Source organism: Micromys minutus (genome assembly GCF_963924665.1).
Source record: "Micromys minutus genome assembly, chromosome: X".
Lineage (NCBI taxonomy): Eukaryota > Metazoa > Chordata > Mammalia > Rodentia > Muridae > Micromys > Micromys minutus.
This window is the reverse complement of record NC_137970.1, coordinates 75,770,603-75,778,577: the sequence shown is the minus strand read 5'-3', so window position 1 is coordinate 75,778,577 and position 7,975 is coordinate 75,770,603.

Here is a 7,975-nt window from a genome sequence, read left to right as displayed (position 1 = left end):
CACCTCCCTTCAGCCTATGACAACTCACAGGAAAAGCTCAGGTTTGGACCTATACCCTTTCCTCTTTCTGCCCATCTTTGCTCAGTCCTCCTTGTGGGAAATCGGTTTGTAATTGTTGTTGTTTTTCTTGGTTCTTTGTGCTTTAATTAATTAATTAATTTATTTATTTTGCAGTGGGAACTGCTTAGTTTTCCTATTGGCACTCTGTTATTGTTCGTGGCTAGAGAGTCCCCTCCAGAAAGAGAGAGACTTGGGGAATTGTGTGTCCTCAGAGGGAGCTGCCCTGTAACTTGATGCACAGCTGACATTACTGGAAGGGGGGATGGAGGAGGATCGTGGAGATAATATAGTGTGTGCTCTCTGATTTCATTTTTCACTCTGTAAAACACGGATAAAAGGTAGGGCAACAAGTAGAAAATTCTAAAAAGTCGTCTATGATTGTCCTGTATAGATGTCTAAGATGATAATTTAATTATTCAGTTGGATAGAGGATCCCTCTCTCCCTTCTCTCTGTCTGTCTGTCTGTCTTTTTCTCTGTCTCTTTTTCTCTCTTCCTCCTTCCTCCCTAGTCCTCATTCCTTTTCTTCCTCCTCCTTCTACTTTTTAGTCTTCTTTCTGTAGTTTGAGTTTTTTTTCTGGTGCATTGTTTCACTGTGTCCTAGATGTCTTAGAAATATAAGTTTTACAATGATGAAATGACGATTGTGGGACACCTGTGGGCTCTGGAGCAATTGGACATTTTATGTTGTAATCTATTGAGGTACCAACGATTCCATATGAACCTGACTGTCACCAGACACCCCATCAAGCTGCTGTCTACACACCCTCTGCTTTTATATTGCTAATAAATCTCATATAAAATGAAAAATCTCTTTCAAAGTGATAATGAGGAAAGGCATAAATTAAATATTTTGAACTTTTAAATTTGTATTTTCTGCTTGAATTTTAAAAATATTTTCTGGGAAGCATCATAGAAATTCTTATTGGATATGAAATTTTCAGAGGTTTCTCCTATCCATTTCTTTATTCTCAGCTAATTTTTTCCCTGTGTTTATAAGAGTAGGCATCTTCCAAATTTAAAAGATTTCCAATTCTCCTGACTCCAATTATCATTTTTTTCTCCTAAATATGCATAACCTGGAGTTGTCTCTTTTGAAAGTAGTGGATAAAATTTGTGAAGGATTCATTGTGCTCAGTGACTGGTGACTTTTGTTCAGATTTTTCACCTGAAATTAGCATCAGCTGGATTAGGCCTGTTTTAGGGGCTCTAGATAAACTTTGTGACAGTCTCAGTGTCCTCAAGGACTGTTTGCTTTGGTACAGATTTTTCATATAAATATGCACAACCTTGAGATAGTTCTTTTGAGAAGTAGAGAATAAAATTTGTGAAAGTTGCAAATTGCTGAGGGATTGGTGGAAACTGTTCAGAATTTTCACCTAAAATTAGCATAACCCAGGGACAGCCCTGCTTAGAGGCCATAGATAAACTTTGTGCAAGTTTCCCAGTGTTCAGCCAATTTTTACTTTTGTTCAGACTTTTCACATAAATGTGCATAACTCGGAAATGTGTCTTATGACTGATAGTGGATACAGTTTTTAAAAGTTGAAGAATGCTCAGGGATTGGTGGCTTTCATTCAGATTTTTCACCTAAAATTAGGATATCCTAGGTATAGTCTAATTCACAGGCTGTTGATGAATTTTCTGAAAGTTTCAGAGTGTTGAGAGATTGTTTCCTTTCTTCAGAGGTTTCAAAAAATATGCATAACCTCAGATGTTTCTTTATAGGGTAGTGGATACAATTTGTGAGAGATTCAGAATGCTCAGGGATTGGTGGCTTTTGTCCAGTATTTTAAACTATAATGAGAATAACCTGGAGATGGTCCTGTTTAGGGGCTCTAGATAATCTTTGTGAAAGTCACAGTGCCTTCAGGAATTGTTTGCTTTTTTCAGACTTTTCACAAAAATATTCACAACCTGAAGATTGTCCAGTTGTTTATTGAATAAAACTTGTAAAAGATCAGAGTCTCAGTGTTTGTGAACTGTGTTCAGATTTTTCAACTAAAATTAGCATAACTCTTGGATGTTCTTCTTGGTGGGCTATGGATAAAACTTGCAAAGTTTCCTGAGTGCTCTGGGATTGATTGCTTTTGTCCATACATTTCAATAAATATTTATAACCTAGGATGTTTCATTTGAGGGTATTGGATAAAGACTGTGAAAGTTAGAGAGTGCTCAGGGATTGGTAGCTTTTGTTCACATATTTCACCTATAATTAGCATAACATAGGTATGGACCTTTTTAGGGTCTGCAGATGAACTGTGAAAGTTTTTTTGTCACAAAGAATTTTTTATTCATTTTTTTTCAAACTTTTTACAGAAAAATGTACAATGTGAAGATCTTCCTGTTGAATAGTGAATAAACTTTAGAAAGATTTACTCACAGTGTTGTTGAACTGTATTCACATTTTTCACCTAAATTAGCATAACCCTTAGAAGTTCTTCTTAGTGGGCTGTAGATAAACCTCATGAAGTTTTCTGAGTTAATCAGGGACCATTTGTTTTTTTTTTCAGAATTTTCACATAAAGATACATAACACGGAGATGGTAATGTTAAGGAGAAGTGGATAAAATTTGTGAAAGAATTATACTGCTCAGGAAATTGCTGCTTTTGTTCAGAATTTTCAACCTCTGAGGAGACACAATGCCCCTAGTCTCTCTCTTTCTGATGGTGACACAAGCCACAAATCCTGAAGTGGGAGTGTGACCACGTGGGACTGGGATCCCTGCATCTGTGTCTTCAAGCCTCAGGGAGATTCAAGTGCTCACCTCTGGGAACACTTAAGCTTGTCTACAGAGAATGTTCCTTTCCCTGTATCACCTAGGTCACAATTGAAAAGGGACTGCACAAAGACTCCTGGATTCCATGACAACCACCGTGCTTCCTCTCCTCCCCCTCTCTCTGTCTCTCTGTTTCTCATCACATAACCCTGAAAACACCCAGCAATGCCAGCAGTGCACACACACACAGTGGAAATGTGAGTCTATTCATCACTACCTTCCCAGGTACCCTCCCTTTCTGTGTCCTATACACAGTCTCAGAGTGAAACGTTCAGAGTCAGAAAATTCTTCAGAGGCATCAGATGATGACTCAATGAATTCCACTCATCAATACCAGGACACTCTGAAGATCAAAGTATAGAATGTCAATATGAGCAGATAACAGTGTGGGAGAAATAGATATTCTGAGCCATGTTGGTACGAGTCATTATGGAGAATAATTAGTATAACACTAAACACTGTCACAGCAATAAGTGATTTAACTACCTTTCATGACTCTGTTTTTAGTCTCTTCCAGATGCAACAGCAGTCCTTTAGGCATCCAGGTACTGATGCTGGTAATGAATTTAGAGGGAAGTAAGCATTATACCAAACGTGTTCCTCATGTAGTCCTGCATCTGACTGTGAATGGCAAGAGTTCAATATTTAACCTTTATTTTCACACACATTCAATATCCCTGAAAACTTTACACACACACTCACACACACACACACACACACACACACACACACACAAGTATGTACAAATAGACATACTTATGAATACTGATACAAATCACAGCTGTCACCTCAAAGGAAGAAATTTTATTCTGGAGTTAAACACGCCTGAGAACATATGAGTGTGTCAGATGCATGCTACCACAAACTCTACGATACAGTGTCCAATGAGATGCATCACGTGTTTATACTAGATGATATGCAAATAATCTCCATATCAAGCATTTCTTATGTACATAGATGGAAGGATTAAGTAGGACAAACCTCAGCTGTTGGTTGGCATTAACTGCTATGTGATGAAAATTTCAGTCTTTTGTTTGGTAGGTAACTGTGGTTTTGTTAAGATAATGTAATGAGAATATTTTTTAATGTGATAGCATGCTAGAAAAACTTTATCTGACAGTAACAACATGCTAGGTGATTCCAACACAGACAGACCTAGAAACAGCTACTCCTGGGCTAAAGAGAGCACAAAAATATTGTAGTTAAGTTGTCGGCCTGCAACATTCCCTCCCTTCCACATCACTGGAGTTCTGTGGAGGTCTCCATGGAAATGTTGTCAAGGTAATAGAGGAACTGTGTTGTCTTGGTCTTACATGAGGTCTTTATCTTACTCAGTAAACTCATGGAAATTTCATCAAGATTATTAGAACAAATATTAAATAAAGACTATCTTAGAAGTTATTGATGAGTGATTTATCTAATAACTACTGGTACATATATGCCCTCAGAACAGAAAGTTAAATCCCCAGAGTTTTTTGATAAAGTAGTAGTCATTGATGGGTGCTTTATTTAATAATTACTGATGCATATATGACCTCAGAACAGAAGGAAAGGACTGGGACATTTTGTGACAAAGGAGTACCAGAAGAGGGGGGAGATAGAAGCTTGGAGACAGGGAGAATCGATCCAGAGACCTCATACATACTAAGGATGGGCTCTACCGCTGAGCTACATCCTCTTGTGTGAGAACCATGTGATCACAGCCTCTATGAAGACACAATGAAGCAAGCTGCATTCCTACAAATTGAAAGGATCTACTTAGTTACTTTGTATATGATTATGAATCCCTACCACATCTTACTGGGTGCTTTATGGCTTCCACTTCACAGATTTTATGAGATTTTTATGTTATTAATTCCATCAGAAAATCTAATTTCAATAAAAATAAAGTCACTTTTCCTCTAGGCACGTGGTGTATACCACTCATTTGACAGACTTTCCTGCTGACTTATTACACTGTAATTGAGTATAAAGTCATCTTCTTAGTGAACTGTAATCATGCGATTAAACTATTCATCCTGGATACTTCTCTCATGTGTGTTAGTCACACCCATGCAAATTTCACACAGTGTGCCAGGTGTAGAATATAACATATTAATATTTAGCATTCTTATGATCTCTAATATTAATATTATGACATTGCATTCTGTTGAATATGTGCATTTGCAAATGTAACTTTCATGTCACATTTAATATAAGTATTATCCTACAGAGTGTTAACATACTGATTTTTTAGTTTTTCAGTTTTACTTTAATATAAACTACTATGCTGAGTACATTAACACCTTCTGATTAGGAAACAATGTATGTGTCCTCAGGCAACATGGAAGTCAATATGTATGAATTTCTTTGTGCATCACTAGTTGAGGAGATTGTTATGATTATTTCTAAGGGTTTCCATGTCTCTGATTTATCTTTTCTGGGTGGGAAGTTTATATTTTTGTCCTTTTGTTGTAAGCTTAGTAAGTAGATGGTTTGTGGATTGAGAATCTACCATACAAAGCTGTTTGATAATTAATGGATGTGAGTCATGTTTGCACTGGGCAGTGGGGGAATGAACACACAAGGGGTGGTCTTATCCACCCTGGATAGAAAATAGAAAGTTTTCTTTTCTAAGTAAGGATGTGCCAGCACCATGTTGAATCACATGATGTCTCAAGGGCAGCAACCTTAAACAAAAGAAATTACACCACTGAAAATCTTAAATATGTATTGAATAAATTCTGTACCACTATAAGAGTTATAACTTAAACATTTTATCAAGCAAAAAGATTTATAATAATGACTTTAGTTCAGTTACCAAGTGTAGGTTTGGCTGTTAAAACGGATCTGGCAATTTCTTCCCCGTTAATTTATGACCATTTCTAAATTCTTAATGAAAACAACCTTACAATAAACAAGTTCACCCCTCAAAAGTCCATAGAATCAGGGTGATGACGCTTCATCAACCTGAATATAGGGGCACTGAGAATTTAGAAGGGAGAGTGGAAATGAGGAAACTGGATAGACCTCAAGAAGAAAAGCCAACTGACAATTATTCCAGTCTCTGATGTCTGGAATCAGGACAGTTTTGCATTCTGATGACAAGCTTCATCATAGCTACACAGTCTGTAATATGTATAACACTCAAAAGAAAACATATTAATATTGAGATTTATTTTTGCTTTAGCCTCTTAAACTCAGGTTTTCAGGTGGTCTTTCTCTATTAAATGTGGTCCATATGAATCTGGAGAGCACATAGGGCCAAATCACAGTTTTTAAAAACACAAATACAAATCCTTTAAAACAATATAGTGTGCCTTCTAGTTGGCAACTAGAATATCTCGTATTTTATGATCTCCCACAGAGAAATAATTTAGCAAAAATATGCAGGATCACAACCTCTTTAAAATTTACAGCAATATCAAACAAATGAATAAACGAAAATCTGTATGACCTTATATTTAGGCCGTTAATCAATCTGTCATGTCAAGAAATCAAGTCAAATTCCCATGAATAGGACATTAAGAGAATATGATCGTCTGTGGAAATTATAAGTTAATCACAAACCCTCATTAGATGGCATCTGTGAAGTCACCTGGCCTTAGTGGAGTAATTCACAAACAAACTTTCAATCAATTAAAAATCAATAGGTAAGCAATCTGTAAAACTTGGACTTTAGTTTAAGTATTTGATCTATCCTGTTCTCAACCAGAGCGTCAGATCTTCATTTATTATTTCCTTCCCTAATACATATCTGTATTCACTCTGCCTGGTGTGCAGACTTCTATCTTATTTCTGAAGTGGAGGTAAAAATTCCCATGTGAATCATGTAGACTCTGTTCTCTCTACTTTTAACTAGAAAAACAAACTTGACTTGTACATTAATTCTCTATACCATCTTTAAAACAAACACACCAGTTTTTATACATTTTCTTAACAATTCTGCCAAAGAATCAAGTAGCTTTTAATCTCTCTTTCTGTATTTAAGGTCACCTGCCTTTGCACAGCAGGACCCCTACCACCTCCTAGTAGTAGGGACATGGTGTTCACCTGGAAGTGCCTTGCATGTGGACCAAACACTTGATCCATTTGCCACCTAAAATAGCACAGATCCAGGAAACAGGACAGGTACACAGGAGAGACGGGAACCAGTCACCAACAAGAAAACCACGTATAATCACAGACAACTAGATGGCAAGAGCAATGCGAAAGAACTTACACAATGGAAACAAGACAACCTGGTAACATCAGAACCCAGCTCTCCATCACAGGAAGCAGCAGATTGCCAAACACCTCAGATAAAGAAGACTCAGACCTGAAATCATACCTCAAGATGATGATGGAGATCTTCGAGTTAAACAAGAACGAGTTCTTTGAGTGTTTTTCTTGTTTCCTCTTTAAAAGCTTCTGAATCTTTTTGCTTTTCTTCCCGTTCTTGTTTAAGGATATCTATCAGCATCTTGAGGTATGATTTCAGATCTGCGTCTTCTTTTTCTAGAGTGTTTGGCATTCTGATGTTTGCTGTTATGGGAGAGCTGGGTTATGGTGTTGCCAGGTTGTCTTGGTTTCCTTGGGATATACTCTTTCGCTTTCCTCTTGCCATTTTGGTGTCAGTGATATGTTCTTGACTTTCCCTTGTATCTATCTGGTCTGTGTCCCTGGATCTCCACTGGTACAGATGGCAGATGGGCCGAGCCTTGTTCTGTGCCCAAGTGGTCGACATCCTTAGCCATCAGGGAAATGCAAATCAAAACAACCCTGAGATTCCACCTCACACCAGTCAGATTGGTCAAGATCCAAAACTCAGATGACAACAGATGCTGAGGAGGTTGTGGAGAAAGAGGAACACTTCTCCACTGTTGGTGGGGTTGCAAACTAATACAACCACTCTGGAAATAAGTCTGGCGATACCTCAGAAAATTGGACATAGTACTACTTGAAGACCCAGCTATCCAACTTCTGGGCATATACCCCAGAGACACTCCAATATACAACAAAGATACATGCACCACAATGTTCATAGCAGCTCTATTTATAATAGCCAGAAGTTGGAAAGAACCCAGATGTCCTTCAGAAGATGAATGGATACAAAAATTGTGGTACATTTACACAATGGAACACTACTCAGCCACCAGAAACAATGACTTAACCAAAT